We start from the raw sequence: 16,952 nt of genomic DNA on the forward strand, positions 1-16,952 counted from the left end.
CTAGCTGAGAGGCCATCTATCAGGGGCAGAGTCCATGCCCTGGAGGACTCAAGATTTGCACCTCCCCAGGGTTCGTGGTCTGGTTTTCTCCTTGTTCAGGGTACTGGTTTTATCAGACATCATATTCAAACTCTGAATTTGAGGCTCATACGTGTGGGAGGCTTTCTTCTGGGTCAAACCATTGCAATCATTCCTCTACCAAGTTCTCATTGAGTGTGTACAGCTGGTTCACTAGTGAATTACTGCTGAGATTCAGAGAGAGCAGATCACCCACCTGTAATGTAATTCTGACTGATGAGTCCTCCCTCCAAACGGGGGATTGGATTGATTGGAGCCAACCATGCTGGGTGCAGAGACCACAGGGTGCAAATGAGAGGCCCCTGGAAACATGGTTTTGCTGTGGGTGTCCCTTGGGCTGAGTCCTAGGCCTGCATCTGGTAATTACTGCGTGCTTGCCCTGCAGGCCTAAGGGAATGTTCCAGGATCAAACGAGGCACCTGGGTGCATAGCTGTCCCCTTTCTCGGTCTGTACTCTCAGAGATTGTGTGTCTAGGGGCCTAGTGAAGGCGCAGAGGAGATGGAAGGAGTGATCTGTGGGTTTGAGGTGATACAACGCAGGGCAAGCTGGCCTCGGAAGCAAAGGCTCGGGGTCCCCAGACCTTCCTACACACACCAGTCCTCTTTACTCAGAGCAGCCACTCTGCCTGCGGGAGGCAGAGGGCACAGGAGGGCAGGACTGACAAAGAGATAGGATAAGACCGTCTTGTCTTATAAGAACGAGAAAGAAAATAATAAAATCGAAGATGAGACTGTTTCTTATACATGTAGTATCACCTACTATTTAAGGCTTTTATCAATACTAACAATTAGAATTATTTCCCATATCTGAAACTTTAGTAAAGTATTTTGGTCTATATTTCTACTAAAATTACATTTTAATAATAACATAACATTCAAAGTATACACTTATTTTTGTATGAACCATATTGAACAATTATAATCCTGTTGTATTGAAAATGTAGAAGTGATAAATTACCCTCCTTACATTAAATATAATGTATATCCAGTATTTCTGCTTTTTCTATCTCCTGTAATAGATTTGTTTTTATATCAAAAGTATAAAGTGATTTCAGCAAGGTATTTGTGCATAAAGAAGAAAGGATCTATGATTTTTTAAAAAAAATGATTTGGGAAGTCATTTGGAGCAGACCCATAGATCAATGGAATAGAATCTAGAACCCAGAAATAAAGCCAACTGCCTACAACCAACTCTTCTTCAACAAAACAGACCAAAACTGGGGAACAGGAGCCAGTTCAACAAATGGTGCTGGAAAACTGGACCCCTATCTCTCACCATATGCAAAATTAACTCAAAATGGGTCAAAATCTTACACGTAAGACCTGAGACAATAAAAGTACTAGGAGAAACCCTAGGAAAAACTCTACTGGACGTTGGCCTGGGCGAAAAGTTCATACCTAAGACCCAAAAAGCAAATGCCATGAAAACAAAAATAAATAGCACTTCATTAAACTAAAATGTTTCTAAACAAGAAAAGAAGTCAACAGAGTAAATAGACAACCTGTAAAATGTGAAAAAAAATGCACAAACGAAACATCTGATGAAGGATTAATGTCCAGAGTCTACAGGGAACTCAGACCAACAAGAAGAAAACAACCCTATTAAAAATGGGCAAATGATGTGAACAAGCATTTCTCGAAAGAAGATATACAAATGGCCAATAAACACATGAAAAAGCCCAACATCATGAACCAACAGGGAAATGCAAATTTTAGTTACAGTTGCAATCCCAGCCTAAACCTAGGAGAGAATGTTCTGGGAGAAGAAAATCCTCTAAATGCAACTCAATTTGTTTTCACTTCAAAAACCCTTAGTGACATTTGTCCACATAGCACATTTGAGAGACTAAAACCATTTCAAGGAATAAAGTCGCTTTGCAGATTTAAAATTATGAAATTTGCTTTTTATATTTTTCAAAACTCCCATGGAAGTTTTTCAAAACTCCCATAGAAATAGTTACCAATAATGTATTTAATTGTTTAGAAAATTCCATTGGTCCTGGACTACATGTCAAACCTCTGATGGTCCAAGGTCAATTCACTTTCCCTGTTATAACTCTAGTCTCTTTCTAGGTAACAGTTGCTGCTGTGTTAAAATATTGATATGTCAAATATTTACTTTAGCTTTTTTGTGTGTTTCAAAGCATGAAACCATACTCATTAACTCAGACAAAGCATGAAGTTAAAGTCGTCCTTTAGAAAGACCACAGCAGAGCCGGCCAGGGGCTCCTGTGAATGAGGCACTCTACAGGCCCGGCAGACCCTGAGGCTGGCGCCTCACTAAGAAGCAGTTCTCCCGAGCAGGCTGTGGCAGGTGCCGTGGTCCTGTCTTCAGCATACTCAGGGCAGCCAAGTCACTGCCAGCTGCTCCCAGATCTGTACCCCCCATCCCCCACATCACTCCACCAAGATGGTGGGTGTGGGTTTCACCTGGCTGGCACTTGGGGTTGGCACCTCAGTGCTACCTGGTGTGTAGGGCTCCCTGGTGGATTGACAGCTGCAGAGTTAGCCATGTGCTCACTGTCGCCAAGGTTGCAGAACAGTCTGTTCTCACGAGCACAAGGTGGTCAGAAACCCAATGCACCTGTTGTATCCTGTGCTGTGCTGCTTATGTGTGCTGGCCCAGCACCGTCCAGCTTTCCACCTATGTCCTGCCCTCTACCTATGTCCTGTCCTCCACCTATGTCCTGCCCAGCACCATCCTGCCCAGCACTGTCCAACCCTCCACCTATGTCCTATTCTCCACCTATGTCCTACCTAGCAGCATCCTTCCCTCACCTATATCCTACCCTCCACCTGTGTCCTGCCCAGCACTGTCCTGCCCTCCACCTGTGTCCTGCCCAGCACTGTCCTGCCCTCCACCTGTGTCCTGCCCAGCACTGTCCTGCCCAGCACTGTCTGTCCATCACTGTCCTGCCCAGCACTGTCCTGCCCTCCACCTATGTCCTGCCCAGCACTGTCCTGCCCTCCACCTATGTCCTGCCCAGCACTGTCCTGCCCTCCACCTGTGTCCTGCCCAGCACTGTCCTGCCCTCCACCTATGTCCTGCCCAGCACTGTCCTGCCCTCCACCTGTGTCCTGCCCAGCACTGTCCTGCCCAGCACTGTCTGTCCATCACTGTCCTGCCCAGCACTGTCCTGCCCTCCACCTATGTCCTGCCCAGCACTGTCCTGCCCTCCACTGTGTCCTGCCCAGCACTGTCTGTCCATCACTGTCCTGCCCAGCACTGTCCTGCCCTCCACCTATGTCCTGCCCAGCACTGTCCTGCCCTCCACCTATGTCCTGCCCAGCACTGTCCTGCCCTCCACTGTGTCCTGCCCAGCACTGTCTGTCCATCACTGTCCTGCCCAGCACTGTCTGTCCATCACTGTCCTGCCCTCCACTGTGTCCTGCCCAGCACTGTCTGTCCATCACTGTCCTGCCCTCCACCTGTGTCCTGCCCAGCACTGTCCTGCCCCCCACCTGTGTCCTGCCCAGCACTGTCCTGCCCTCCACCTGTGTCCAGCCCAGCACTGTCCTGCCCTCCACCTGTGTCCTGCCCAGCACTGTCCTGCCCTCCACCTGTGTCCTGCCCAGCACTGTCCTGCCCTCCTCCTGTGTCCTGCCCAGTACTGTCCTGCCCTCCACCTGTGTCCTGCCCAGCACTGTCCTGCCCTCCACCTGTGTCCTGCCCAGCACTGTCCTGCCCTCCTCCTGTGTCCTGCCCAGCACTGTCCTGCCCTCCTCCTGTGTCCTGCCCAGCACTGTCCTGCCCTCCACCTGTGTCCTGCCCAGCACTGTCCTGCCCTCCACCTGTGTCCTGCCCAGCACTGTCCTGCCCTCCTCCTGTGTCCTGCCCAGCACTGTCCTGCCCTCCGCCTGTGTCCTGCCCAGCACTGTCCTGCCCTCCGCCTGTGTCCTGCCCAGCACTGTCCTGCCCTCCGCCTGTGTCCTGCCCAGCACTGTCCTGTCCTCCGCCTGTGTCCTGCCCAGCACTGTCCTGCCCTCCGCCTGTGTCCTGCCCAGCACTGTCCTGCCCTCCTCCTGTGTCCTGCCCAGCACTGTCCTGCCCTCCACCTGTGTCCTGCCCAGCACTGTCCTGCCCTCCACCTGTGTCCTGCCCAGCACTGTCCTGTCCTCCACTTGTGTCCTGCCCAGCACTGTCCTGCCCTCCACTGTGTCCTGCCCAGCACTGTCCTGCCCTCCACCTGTGTCCTGCCCAGCACTGTCCTGCCCTCCACCTGTGTCCTGCCCAGCACTGTCCTGCCCTCCACCTGTGTCCTGCCCAGCACTGTCCTGCCCTCCTCCTGTGTCCTGCCCAGCACTGTCCTGCCCTCCTCCTGTGTCCTGCCCAGCACTGTCCTGCCCTCCACCTGTGTCCTGCCCAGCACTGTCCTGCCCTCCACCTGTGTCCTGCCCAGCACTGTCCTGCCCTCCTCCTGTGTCCTGCCCAGCACTGTCCTGCCCTCCGCCTGTGTCCTGCCCAGCACTGTCCTGCCCTCCGCCTGTGTCCTGCCCAGCACTGTCCTGCCCTCCGCCTGTGTCCTGCCCAGCACTGTCCTGTCCTCCGCCTGTGTCCTGCCCAGCACTGTCCTGCCCTCCGCCTGTGTCCTGCCCAGCACTGTCCTGCCCTCCTCCTGTGTCCTGCCCAGCACTGTCCTGCCCTCCACCTGTGTCCTGCCCAGCACTGTCCTGCCCTCCACCTGTGTCCTGCCCAGCACTGTCCTGTCCTCCACTTGTGTCCTGCCCAGCACTGTCCTGCCCTCCACTGTGTCCTGCCCAGCACTGTCCTGCCCTCCACCTGTGTCCTGCCCAGCACTGTCCTGCCCTCCACCTGTGTCCTGCCCAGCACTGTCCTGCCCTCCACCTGTGTCCTGCCCAGCACTGTCCTGCCCTCCTCCTGTGTCCGCCCAGCACTGTCCTGCCCTCCGCCTGTGTCCTGCCCAGCACTATCCTGCCCTCCGCCTGTGTCCTGCCCAGCACTGTCCTGCCCTCCTCCTGTGTCCTGCCCAGCACTGTCTGCCCAGCACTGTCTGTCCATCACTGTCCTGCCTTTTCTGATGTCCTGCTCCTGAGCAGGTGGTCCAGGGACCTGGGCATGAATCCAGCAAGGGGATGCTCAGCATCAATCCAGTCAGGACTGTGGGAAAGCCGGTGCTTACTTGAGTGTGCAGGGCGAGGAAGGGCATGGTCCCCTGAGCATCCAGGGTGGGTAAGTGCGGTGTGGGGGTGAACCAAGACAAAGAAATCTGAGGGGGAGCATTTCTGACATGAAAATTACCATATCAAAGTCGCCAAAAAGAGCTGAGAGGCAATGACAACACAACAGCAGAATCTTGTTCATCCCTGAAAGGAGCGTGGAACCTGCCTTACGTCATGGAGATTACAGTTTTCAAAATAAGAAGATGGACATGACTAGTGTTTAAAAGGGACTGTGATACTGCAGTCCAAATAATCCGTCCTGAGAGACATCAGGTGCTTATCTTCAATTAGATACTGACAGCAAAATTAATTATTAATACATAATTATGAAAAATTCTTCCCTTAAAGAAAAACTTTAAGAATAATACTGGGGCCAGGCAAGGTGGCTCATGCCTGTAATCGTAGCACTCTGGGAGGCTGAGGCAGGTGGATTGCCTGAGCTCAGGAGTTCAAGATCAGCTTGAGCAAGAGGGAGACCCTGTCTCCGAAAAATAAATAGCCGGGCATTGTGGCGGGCACCTGTACTCCCCGTTACTTGGGAGGTGAGGCAGTTTTAGGCCAGGATCAGGTTTGAACCCATCACCTCCGGTATATGGGGCCAGCACTCTACTCCTTTGAGCCACTCACTGCATTAGTTTTTTAAACTGGCTGACTCACCATTCGTGCCTAAATCTCTGAATTCTGAAAAAATAATTTTTCACATTTCTTATTTTTAACAGTTCAGGTTTAAAATTCTAATGTGTCTGGGCCAAGACCCAGGTGCAGTGTGACTCTGCCTCCTCTCCAGGTTTACAGTTTTATGGATCTGATACGGGAAGAAATACTACAGGGAATTCCTTATTAGGTTTTCAGTTCTTAGAAGGACATGCGAGATACATCTTGTTTTCCACCAAAAAAAGTATTTTTAAATAATCATAAAGTCGTATAAATAATCTTTTTCATAAATTTTATTTGTTAAAACACTAATTTTATGATAAAAACCACTATTTTAGTAAGGCAAAGAATGTTTTCAAAGATGGATCTTTTTGTGGGATGGAGGAAGATAAATTCAGATGTCCAGATAACCCCGTCAGACAGAATCAGATATAACTGTGCTGTCATTTTCTGGAATGTGCTCTGCCCCTCAGGCAGCCCTGCCCAGACCCGGCCTACACACTGTAGGGTGGGGCCGCCCCCCACCTGTATGAAGACCACAGCCAGGACGGTCAGAGACCGGGCTGACTGGGGAGCTCCTGGGACTCTAGGCACATCTGCCCCTCACTTCTAAAGTGAACACATGGCCCAAATTACCTTGAGCACACCCGATTCCTGCAGGTGTTACTGTCACCTTCACCGACATCACCAGGTTGCTTGTTTTCTTTCTGGTCTCCAGGATCAGGATCCTTTCCTCCCCAACACTAGAGAACATGGGGTGGTATCTGGAGTGCGCAACACAGCAGCAAACCTTGGACTGTGCTCGGATCCGCTGTGCGCTCTTTAGAGAGCAGGAGACGAATTCACAGACTATCTGACATTCCATCTTGCCCTCTCCTACAGGCAAAGGAGAATAAAACTTGCATTTTTGGACAGTTTCTGGACAACTTCTAGTGTGGCGTTCTAGAGGGTTTGTGCTGGAAACAGAACATCGACTGACCTACTGCAGTAGGGGAATGCTCTGCTTGTGTCCTGTGCGTCCTTGTAAAGAGTGTGCGTGCGCTGCAGTGAGATACAGCATCTGCAAGCAGAGCTGGATGGAGCAGCTTGGTGTTCTGCAGGGCAACTCTGCTGGCCAATGTGTGATGTGCAAAGCTCAGAGCAGCCATGCCAGGGGCCCCCCACCCTCATCAGGGGTTCAGAGAGGAAGAAGCTGCTGAGAGATGCCTGCTGGACAGGCAGGGCCATGGCAGCATCTTCCACACCTGCACACATGCAGGACCCTACCTGGAAAGGGAATGTGCTGTGGACAGGGAGCAGGGGAGGCCAGCCTCCCACCTCGGGCTCCAAAACCCTTGGCCAACTTTGGTGTCTGTAGCAGGCACCGTCCCCACTACAATGACTTCACCATCCTGTCCCATGAAAACTCAGAACTGTGCGTTGCCAAGTCTGTCTCTGAAACAGGAATGGCTGATTCTCAAGCAGGGGCTGTAGAACCCAGAATCTCCCGCGTTTTCTCAGCAGCACCAGAGCTGTGATAGCCACCAGGCAGCCTGCACCACCAAGACCTGAGGACCCGCCTGTTCGTGTTCTCGAGAGAAATGAGGAACACTCACATCAGAAGTCAGGCCTCCACCTTGAAAAGTAAATTGTTTAAAACATTCATCACTAGTTGCCATTGCCAGAACTGCCTCAGGATTGTGGAATACTTTTCCCTAAGTAAAAACAATAAAAAGAAAAAAAGAAAAGAAAAGAAAACTTTTTATTTATTACATTTTGGAAATAGTTTTTCAGATTGTTTTTGGCTACAAAGAAGAAAGTCTTGCGCACCCCTAATTCCCATGTCTTGTTAGACCTGCTGAATTATGGAGTGGTCACACATTCATTTTATAAAGATGGTAAAGAATTCAGCATGCACAGCTTGTTTCTGGTTAAACATGGTGTAGAGATGAAATGCCTGACCATGCTTTTCCTAAATGCCATTCAAATAACGGAAGACACAAAAACAAAACAAAATGAAACAACTCCACACTATTAAGACTTTCCATCTGTAGTTGGTCTGTCCTGCCTTTCCGTGGGGAGCTTTGGCTATAGGCCACAGTGTGGGTACACTGAGCTCTGTCAGGCCCTGAACCCTCCCACTGCCATTCTGTCTCCTGTCCCCAGAGCCAGGTGTGCACAGCATCAGGTGTGGGTGTCATGGGGCCAGGTTTGGGCGTGCACAGGGCCATATGCTCTAGTTCAGGTGTGGGTGTAACGGAGCCAGTTGCAGGTATGCACAGGGCCAAGTGAACACAGGGTCAAGGGTATATGTGCACAGGGCCAAATGTGCAAAGGCCCAGGCATGCAGAGGGCCAGGTGTGGGTGAGCACAGAACCAGATATGGGGGTGCACAGAACTACGTGTACAAAGGGCCAAGTGTGCACAGGAGGCCATACGTGAAAAGGACAGATCCTGGCAACCTTCCCTCTACTTTCTCAGTGATTATTTTTGAAATAGCAAGTGTTGTTTCCACTCTTTAATTTCACTCATTATCTTCTCTTTATAAGAGGCTGTAACTCACAGAAAACTCTAAGTGGGAGAAAGTGGGACTGGGCTCTGCACAGCAAAGTTCAGGCAGAAGGGAAGCAGACCTGAGTCTGTGGTAGGGAGCTTCCTGCCTGTGCACCTGGCAGCTGAGGACTTTCCAGACGTCCCACATAGAGCCCCCCGGTGGGCACAGGTGATTGTACCTACAATCACATACTACAGCTGTGAAAGTCAAATATGTTACACAAATTTAAAGTATAGGAATAACAGACTTTTCACACAAATCCTTTTTTTATTAAGACTTCTTAGGCACTTGAGGATTTTATATTCCCACTAAGGACTAAAGTATCATTTTGGTTGAATCAACTTGGTCAATGTTTTACATTTTTAGCCACTTACAAGTAAGATTTTCTCAGTTTATGCATTCCTTTTTGTAAAAGCTAAATATTTTCCCATTATGTTTCTAGAGTCTTATACTCTGAAATTATGTTAAAAATGAACCCATACCACCACCAGGATTTATCAAGATGGAAATTACAAAATTATGATCCATGGGTATATTTTGTGTGCTGAAAAGACATAATTATTTTCAATAGAACACGAAATGATGAATATTATGCTATTAGAGATTGATTCTTTTTCTAGGTTTCATCATTAGCTATAATTATAAAAAAAAAATAAAAGTCACATTATTGGGTTTATTGAAAGATCACACCAAAGAATTACAGCATACCATAAAGAAATTTATTCTAAATAGCTACACATAGTAAAAGTTTCAGTTTGTGAACATTTGTCTATGACTAATGTAGCTGAAACTTGGCATATCACCTCCTTAGTAATCTCCAGTGAGTAACTGCTGCAGAATTTTTGAATCCATGTTATGTCAGAATATCCAATATCCAGAGTTTTGGTAGTATCACCAAAAATATAGATCATAAAGGGCAGCGCCTATGGCTCAAAGGAGTAGGGTGCCGGCCCCATATGCCAGAGGTGGTGGGTTCAAACCCAGCCCCAGCCAAAAACTGCAAAAAAAAAAAAAAAAAAAAATATATATATATATATATCATAAAAAATAAAGAGACAGAAATCCTGGAATTGAAGAACTCAGTGAATGAAATAAATACAACTAAGAGCATTGTTGAAAATAGACATGATTGCAAGAGGGACTTTACCTAACAATTGCAATCAGTGTAACCTGGCTTATTGTACCCTCAATGAATCCCCAACAATAAAAAAGAAAATAGTCTCAATAAATCAAAATAAAGAATTTCTGAACTTGAAGACAGGTATTTTGAAATAACCCAGGAAAAAAGGAAGAAAGAAAGAAAGAAAGGAAAAAAAGGCAAAGATAGCCTATGTGACAGTTGAACACAATAAAGTGACGAAATATTCAAATTATGGGTGTTCCAGAATGAGAAGAGATGGGTAATGTCATGGGAAACTTATTTAATTAAACAAGACCTGAAAACTTACCAAGTCTAGCAAGACATATAAACATTCAGACACAGGAAGCTAAAAGATCTCCAAATAGAGATAACCCCAACAATCTTCAACAATATCGTCAAATTGGAAAAAGTCAAAGACAGAATTCTGCATACAGCAGAAAATGTCACACGTAAGAGAGTAACAGTGGATTTCTCATCAGAAACCTTACAGGCCCAGAGCAAATGGATATATTTAAAGTTCTGAAAGAATCAAAAATATTATACAGCAAAGCTGTCCTTCAGAAATAAGAGAGAAATAAAATCTTTCCCAAACAAGCAAAAACTAAGGGTATTCATCACCATGACACCAGCCGTATGAGAAATGCTTAAGGGAGTCCTACATCTGGAAGTGACAGATAGCTTTTAGGACAGTATCTTTTATCATGAAAACACACACGTCTAAAGCTTTCCAGTAGAGCAGTCACACAAATGAAAAAGAGAAAAGTCTGGAATGTTACCAGTACAAAGCCCACCAAACTGCAATGATAAACAGTAAGAGGAAAAGAAAGGCACAAAACATACACAGCTCAACCAGAAAACAGCTAACAGCATGACAAGAATGGGCGGCGCCTGTGGCTCAGTGAGTAGGGCGCCGGCCCCACGTATCGAGGGTGGCGGGTTCAAACCCGGCCACAGTCAAACTGCAACAACAACAAAAAATAGCCGGGTGTTGTGGCAGGCACCTGTAGTCCCAGCTACTTGGGAGGCTGAGGCAAGACAATCGCCTAAGCCCAAGAGCTGGAGGTTGCTGTGAGCTGTGACACCACAGCACTCTACCCAGGGTGACAAAGTGAGACTCTATCTCTGAAAAAAAAAAAAAAGTGACAAGAATAAGTCCTCACCTGTCAATCACTCCGAATACAAACGTCTTAAATTCTCCACTCAAAGGATATAGACTGGCTGAGTGGATTTAAAAAAGAACCCAACTATATGCTACTTACAAGAAACCCACTTCTCTTATAAAGACACCTATGCCCTGAAAGTGAAGGGATAGAAAAATATATTCTATGCAAACAGAAACCAGAAGTAAGGAGGAATAGCTGTACTACACCAGCTAAAATTGACTTTAAGTCAAAATTGGTAAAAAGAGATAAAGAATGTCATTATATAATGATAAGGAGATCCACTCATCCAAAGATCTAACAATTCTAAACATATATTCACCCAACACGAGAGAACCCAGATAAATTATATACAATATTATTGATCTAAGGGAGACATAGATTCCAACGCAGTAATAGCTGGGGCTTTCAACATTTCACACTCAGCATTGGAAAGGTCATCTAAACAGAGTATCAAGAAATTAATATTATATTTAAAGTGCACATTAAACTAGATGGATGTATTAGACATTTACAGAACATTCCATCCAACACTCAAGTAGGGTCATTCTTTCCATCAGCACATGGAACATTCTTCAAGATAAATCATATGTGAGGCCACAAAATAAGTCTCAACATATTTGAAAGAATCAAAATACAACATCTTCTCATGATGGAATAAAGTAGAAATTAATAACAAGAGAAATTTTGGAAATTTTACAAATACATGAAAATTAAACAACATACTCCTGGGTCAAGGGTGAAATTAAGAAGAAAATTAAAAAGGTTTCTTGAAAACAATGAAAATAGAACACAGAACAGTAAAGCCTATTGGATACAGTAAAAGGAGTGTTACAAGGGAAGTGTATAACAATAGATGCCTCCACCGAGAACGTAGAAAGATTTCAAACAAACAACCTTAGTATGCTCACTCTGCGTCCTGCTTTTCAGAGAAAGCTCGAAATCATGTCCAGTGGTTCTCAACTTTCCTAATTCTGCAATGTATTTTCATTGGTAAAAAGGGGTCACAACCCGCAGGTTGAGAACCACTGTCAGTTAGACAGTCCCCTAAAACAAATGCGTAGTGCTATTCCTTCTGACAGTTGTCACTGAGCAATATGTAAATACAGAGATCATCCTAAGAGTATTACCCAATAAGAAAAAAGACACTCTTCCCATACAAAGAATAGCTAAATAGAACAAAATAATAATCATTTTCATATCAAGAAACAGTTATTATTAAAGCACAAAGGCTTAGAAGCCTCCTAAGAATACATCTGTGTTTTCAAATTCCACTTTTTATCATCTATAAGTAGAATTTTCTTATATGTCTTTAAAATTTATGATATGCCTTACAACTCAGTTTTAAAAGTTGAATAGAAAAACAAAACAAAACATGATAAACATACAAAGTGGGTGGTGAGGTTCTTTATTTTTTTTACCTTTTTATATTTCACTAATCTTCTAGAATGTGGTCACATTTCTGTGATGATCAGGAAATACAGACTCAAGCTGTACCCCAACCAAGAGTGAGTGTGCATCTGTGCCTCCAAGGTGGAGAAGTATCTGGAGACTTTTCCTTGTCTGCTTTCATTAATATCCAAAAACTTTATACAGAATCTATTGGAAGTATTCAATTTTGCCTCAGTGTCAAAAATGTGCCCATTATAAATCATTTTGAGGAGGATGGAGGGATTCAATTTCTCTGAATAAATTCTGCTAGAACCTCATACCTGTAGGACTCACCTATTAAAGGCCAGAGTCTTCCTTCCCCACCCATCACGATGTGTCCTAGCTCTGTCCACAGATTCATCTTGATCCAGAATTTTCTGGAAAGTGCTGAATCCTTCTTGTTGGGCACAGAGTCTGAGATAAAGACTGTCTCAAGGACTTTCTAAAATGGTACCACGGGAAGTTCTTTCTCCAGGACGGTGGCCGTTCAGATCAGGTGCTCTAGAAAGAGCATCTGCCCAGGAAGGCGACTCCATGAGGGACGATGCCAGCTTTGCCGCTGAGTCTCCAAAATCCCCCAAGGGCTTCCGAGCAATGGTGTCAACTTCGCTTTTGCCAACCAAAGCTTTCCTTCCCTACCCCTCCCTGTCAGGTAGAGCCTGGGCACGGCCAGTATCTGTGGGAGTAATACACCTTCTAAGTTCAGGGACCTCAACATGCTGGAAACATCAGTCTCCCCTGATGTTTGTGGGTGAGAATCTCAGAGCGACTACAACATCTCAGCACTAATGTCAGGCTAGTTGTTCAGTAACTGGTCAAGCTGCAGAGTGACTCTTTGTTTTCGTTACTTCTTTGGCATCTTTTTTTTTTTTTTTTAGTTTACAGTAAATATTTAATTGGTTCCTTCAGTAGTTCCAGCACAAGTTTTCTTGGAGGTAGAATCAAGCTACCCAAAGGTTCCTGAGGTATGGAGTTCACCAAGGAGACCCCAAGAGTTGCTGACCTCACTCCACACAATTGGTGGCCAGAATGAGGGTTGGGCTCACAGAACATCGAGTGGGGGAGAAGGAAGGCAGAATAAGGGGAATGCAGGCCCTGCCCTGTACTTCTTCCTGCAGGAAGGATGGAGGGCAGGAGAGACTCCCTGATAGAAGGGCTGGAAGCTCACGTTCAAGTTCTCAGCTCCTGTACAAGCCACTCTCCATCGATTTAGTATTAGGAACCCCTCCCAAAGTGGTATTCTGTCCCCTGTGTTCTCTATCTTCCCAATTCTATGTTCCAAATCCTAAATTCTGTGGTTCAAACCAAAGTTCTAAATCCTGAGTTCCACCTTGTGGCTTCCTGTTACATGTCTGTCTCCTGCCCCTGAATCTCTACGGGCTCCCATTCCTTTTCCCAGCCTCTCTGGGTGGAATGGCCAGGCCTCCTTTGGACCTTGATGAGTGAAGGGGTTTCTGTGGCAGTTCCAGGCTTTTCTTCAGCAGGAGAGACTTGGCTCAGACTGTCTATCTGGTGGGCGACCCAGCGGGGACCAAGGAAATCCCAAGTGCCCAGCTTAACCTCCTCTCTTCCCAGCCTGCCTCTAACCCATGGACATGCTACCTTTTGAGGAACTAAGCTAAATTACAGATTTCCAAGTGGATAACTGGGGACTGGTGGCCTGGAGAGGAGGACTCTCAGGAGGAGATTAAGAAGACCTAAAAGTTGCTGTTCTTCACTCAGGGATAATAGAAACCACTCCCAGCAGGAGGAAGGAGGCAGGTGGGGCAGCCAGGATGGGTCTGGGCTGAGGGGTGTATCCTCAGAACCTTGCCATCTTTCAGTTTCCCCTTATCTTAGCTGAGCACTGCCTCTGAGTCCTCCCAAGAGCTGGGAGTAAACCAAGACATCAAGACCAAGACTTGTCTGGCGCTGCCCTGAAGAAGAAGGGGGAGAAGGGGGCGATTCGGCAGCAGCATCACTGCAGAGGCCAGATCTTCAAGGGCATCATGATCCGAGACTCCATGTGTCCTAACAGGGGTTCTATCCAGTAGAATTTTCATCCCAGCCTCTCTTCCTTCAGGCAGCATTTTGAGTCTCTTCCCAAGACTGCAGATATTTATAGTCCAGAGATGGTGCACCATGTAGAGAGGAGAAGCCGCCTGCTGCTGCCTGGTTCTCCTCCCGGTACTTGATGGCCCCAGCGCAGTTGTTTCCCCACTGGATCATAGCTCCTGGCTTGAGCTTGTGTGTTCTCAGTTCATCAATGTTGGGACCTGCTCTGGGCTCTGGCTCATTCCAGAAGCTGAACTTGAGGAGCAGCTGGTTTCTCCTGGATCACAGCATCTGGCTCCACGCCTTTTGGAGCTCCAGGTACTCCTGGTTGTTTTGAGCTTGTTTGTGTGTCCTCCCGAGAATCCCATAGGTGCACTGCGTGGTCCTGCTCCCCTCCCATGTGTTCCAGCTGCCCACATGTGAGCAGGGTAATCCTCATCCAGGTGCAGCTCAGGCAGCACAGCCCCCTTAGGGCTGTTGTGGTGTACAGAAACTCAGGCTTCACCTTGTGGAACTGGACCTTATACAGTTTGCTGGACTCCTTGTTGGATGGCAGGGTGGAATGGGCATCTTTCCAGGGCTCCACCTTGTGCACAAAGAGGAGTAGAACCAGCTGCCCTCGGTGTCCTTGGACTAGAAATGCGCACAGCCACCAGGTCCCCAGCACAGGGCTGTGGACCCCCGGGCCACCAGTGCACCACTGCAGACATGCTGCACAGCCACGGAGCCATGTTGGAGCCTTCTCTGACAACTTTCGACTGCATCATAAATACAGTAAAGGAAACTGTGTTCTGGTTCTCACCTAGTGCAGCTGCCCCCGCCCTCAGGGTGCTGCCCTCTGCACTTCCTTGTGAACAGCTACAAAGCAGAGGATACGCCGGCAGGAACAGCCTCATCCCTCCTGCAAGCTGTTAAGATGATGTCAAATTTGGGGCCAGTGTGCGAGTGAGGAAGCTCTGCTGTGTGTGAGAGGTCGGCTTGTTCAGGCATGGATTTGCGCAAGTCTGTGGCACCTTTGGCCCCACTGGCCTCAGCAACACCTGCCCGGCACACGTGACCTGCTGCTCTCCTGAGGACAGGAAGCTGCAGTGTCCCCATGCTGTTCAAGCAGGGCTGTGACCACAAAACGCTGGGTACGAAATGCACCAAGGGTTTGAAATTCAGCTTGATTTATGAAGAAAAAAGTTGCTTTTCTTAGTGGGGAGTACCTTTTTATCCTACATTTTAAAAAACGAATTTTAAGAGGAATTTTTTTGTGGAATCCACTGTAACATTTTAAGGGTTGGTTTTGCCGTATTTTCTAATAACTGCACATGATAGCACACAGTAGCTAACAGAGTGACAATTCATAAGCTGCACACAAGAAAACACACAAAACCACTACTGGTGACGAATCCCGGCATCTTAAATAGAGTATTGTGAATGCAGATCCTGGGGTTAAAATTCAATGCATAGCGAAAAATTCTGGAGTTACAGCAGCCTCTCTAGACAAATGGGTGTTTCACTAAAGCTAATTGAAATGCATAATAAATAATAAATCTGAGGGTATTTCAACATTGTTCTGATGTATGCACCAAAAACAAATACCTGATAGAACCTAACAGAAAACTATAGCAGTGAATGAATATTGATATAGTTTAGCTTGCACTTCAAATGTTACAAATATTGTCACTTTTGCTATTGAGCTGTTGGCCATAGAATTAATACACTTAGGTAAGCCGTGTCAGGAGGACAACCCAGAGCCCACCTCCAGCTGTTTGGTTTTGTTTTCTGTTCTAACACTGTGGTCCCCACCCCTAGTCTGTGCCCAGTACTGCTCTGTGGCCTGTTAGGAGTCAGGCCACACAGCACGAGGTAAACAGCAGGGGAGGGGCGAAGCTGCATCTGTGTTTACAGCTCCTCCTGTCACTCGTATCAGAGCCAGTCAGCGCCGGGCCGCAGCACAGAATTCTGAATGTGCCGTGTTTTGGTGGGTGACGTTGACTGCAGAAGTGAGCAAGTTAGTGATTAGGTCACAGTCTTAGGACCAACTTACGATACAGGAAGTCTCAGATACCATCCTAATACACGGGATGAGCATCGAATCTATAAAGCAGCAGGTGTGAGAGGCCCCAGGACCCCTTGCCCAAGGTGCTGCCCCATACAAAAAGCTTCCTGCCAACCAGCACCATATTCCAAGGCAGCTGGCTCTGCATCCCACAGCTCACAGCTGGCATTCGTGTTTCCTTTGGCTGCTGAGACAAATCCCCACCAACTGATGGCTTAGGAGGACAAAATGTGTTCACTCATAACTCTTGAGGCCAGAAGTCCAAAATGACAGTGTGGGGCAGGGCCCTGCCCTTCCAGAGGCTCCTGGGCGGGTCCTTCCTGCCTCTCTGCTCCTGAGGCTCCAGACGTTTCTGGGCTGTGGCTGAACCATTGCTTCAGGCTCTGCCTGTCCCTCACACACTGTCCCCTCTCCTCTGCCAGCCCCTCTGCCACCCTCTTGTAAGAATCGGTGACAGCAGTAGGGCGTATTCAGATAATCTAGCACAAGGGCCTTATCTCCATGCCCTTTACTCGGTCACGTCTAAAGAGTGTGTTCAGGACACACCTGAACCTAATGCTTTAGGGTCCAGGGATTAGGACCTGATGCCTTTCTTTCATCCGTGGGTGATTATTATTCAACCTATTATAGTTGGATACCCAGCTTCTTAGAATTCAGCCTAAAGAATTGTCACAGCCAGTACAGTTTATAGCC

General features: G+C 47.2%; 1 protein-coding gene and 1 pseudogene across 1 annotated transcript in view; one reads left to right on the forward strand and one right to left on the reverse strand.

Annotated features, from left to right (window-relative positions):
* The window catches only part of SNTG2 (syntrophin gamma 2), a 234,370-nt gene that overhangs the window by 132,022 nt on the left and 85,396 nt on the right, over positions 1-16,952 (forward strand). The window lies entirely within an intron of this gene.
* LOC128583860 (protein NipSnap homolog 1-like) lies at positions 14,136-14,943 on the reverse strand (annotated as a pseudogene).

Source organism: Nycticebus coucang, chromosome 4 (genome assembly GCF_027406575.1).
Source record: "Nycticebus coucang isolate mNycCou1 chromosome 4, mNycCou1.pri, whole genome shotgun sequence".
Classification (NCBI taxonomy): domain Eukaryota; kingdom Metazoa; phylum Chordata; class Mammalia; order Primates; family Lorisidae; genus Nycticebus; species Nycticebus coucang.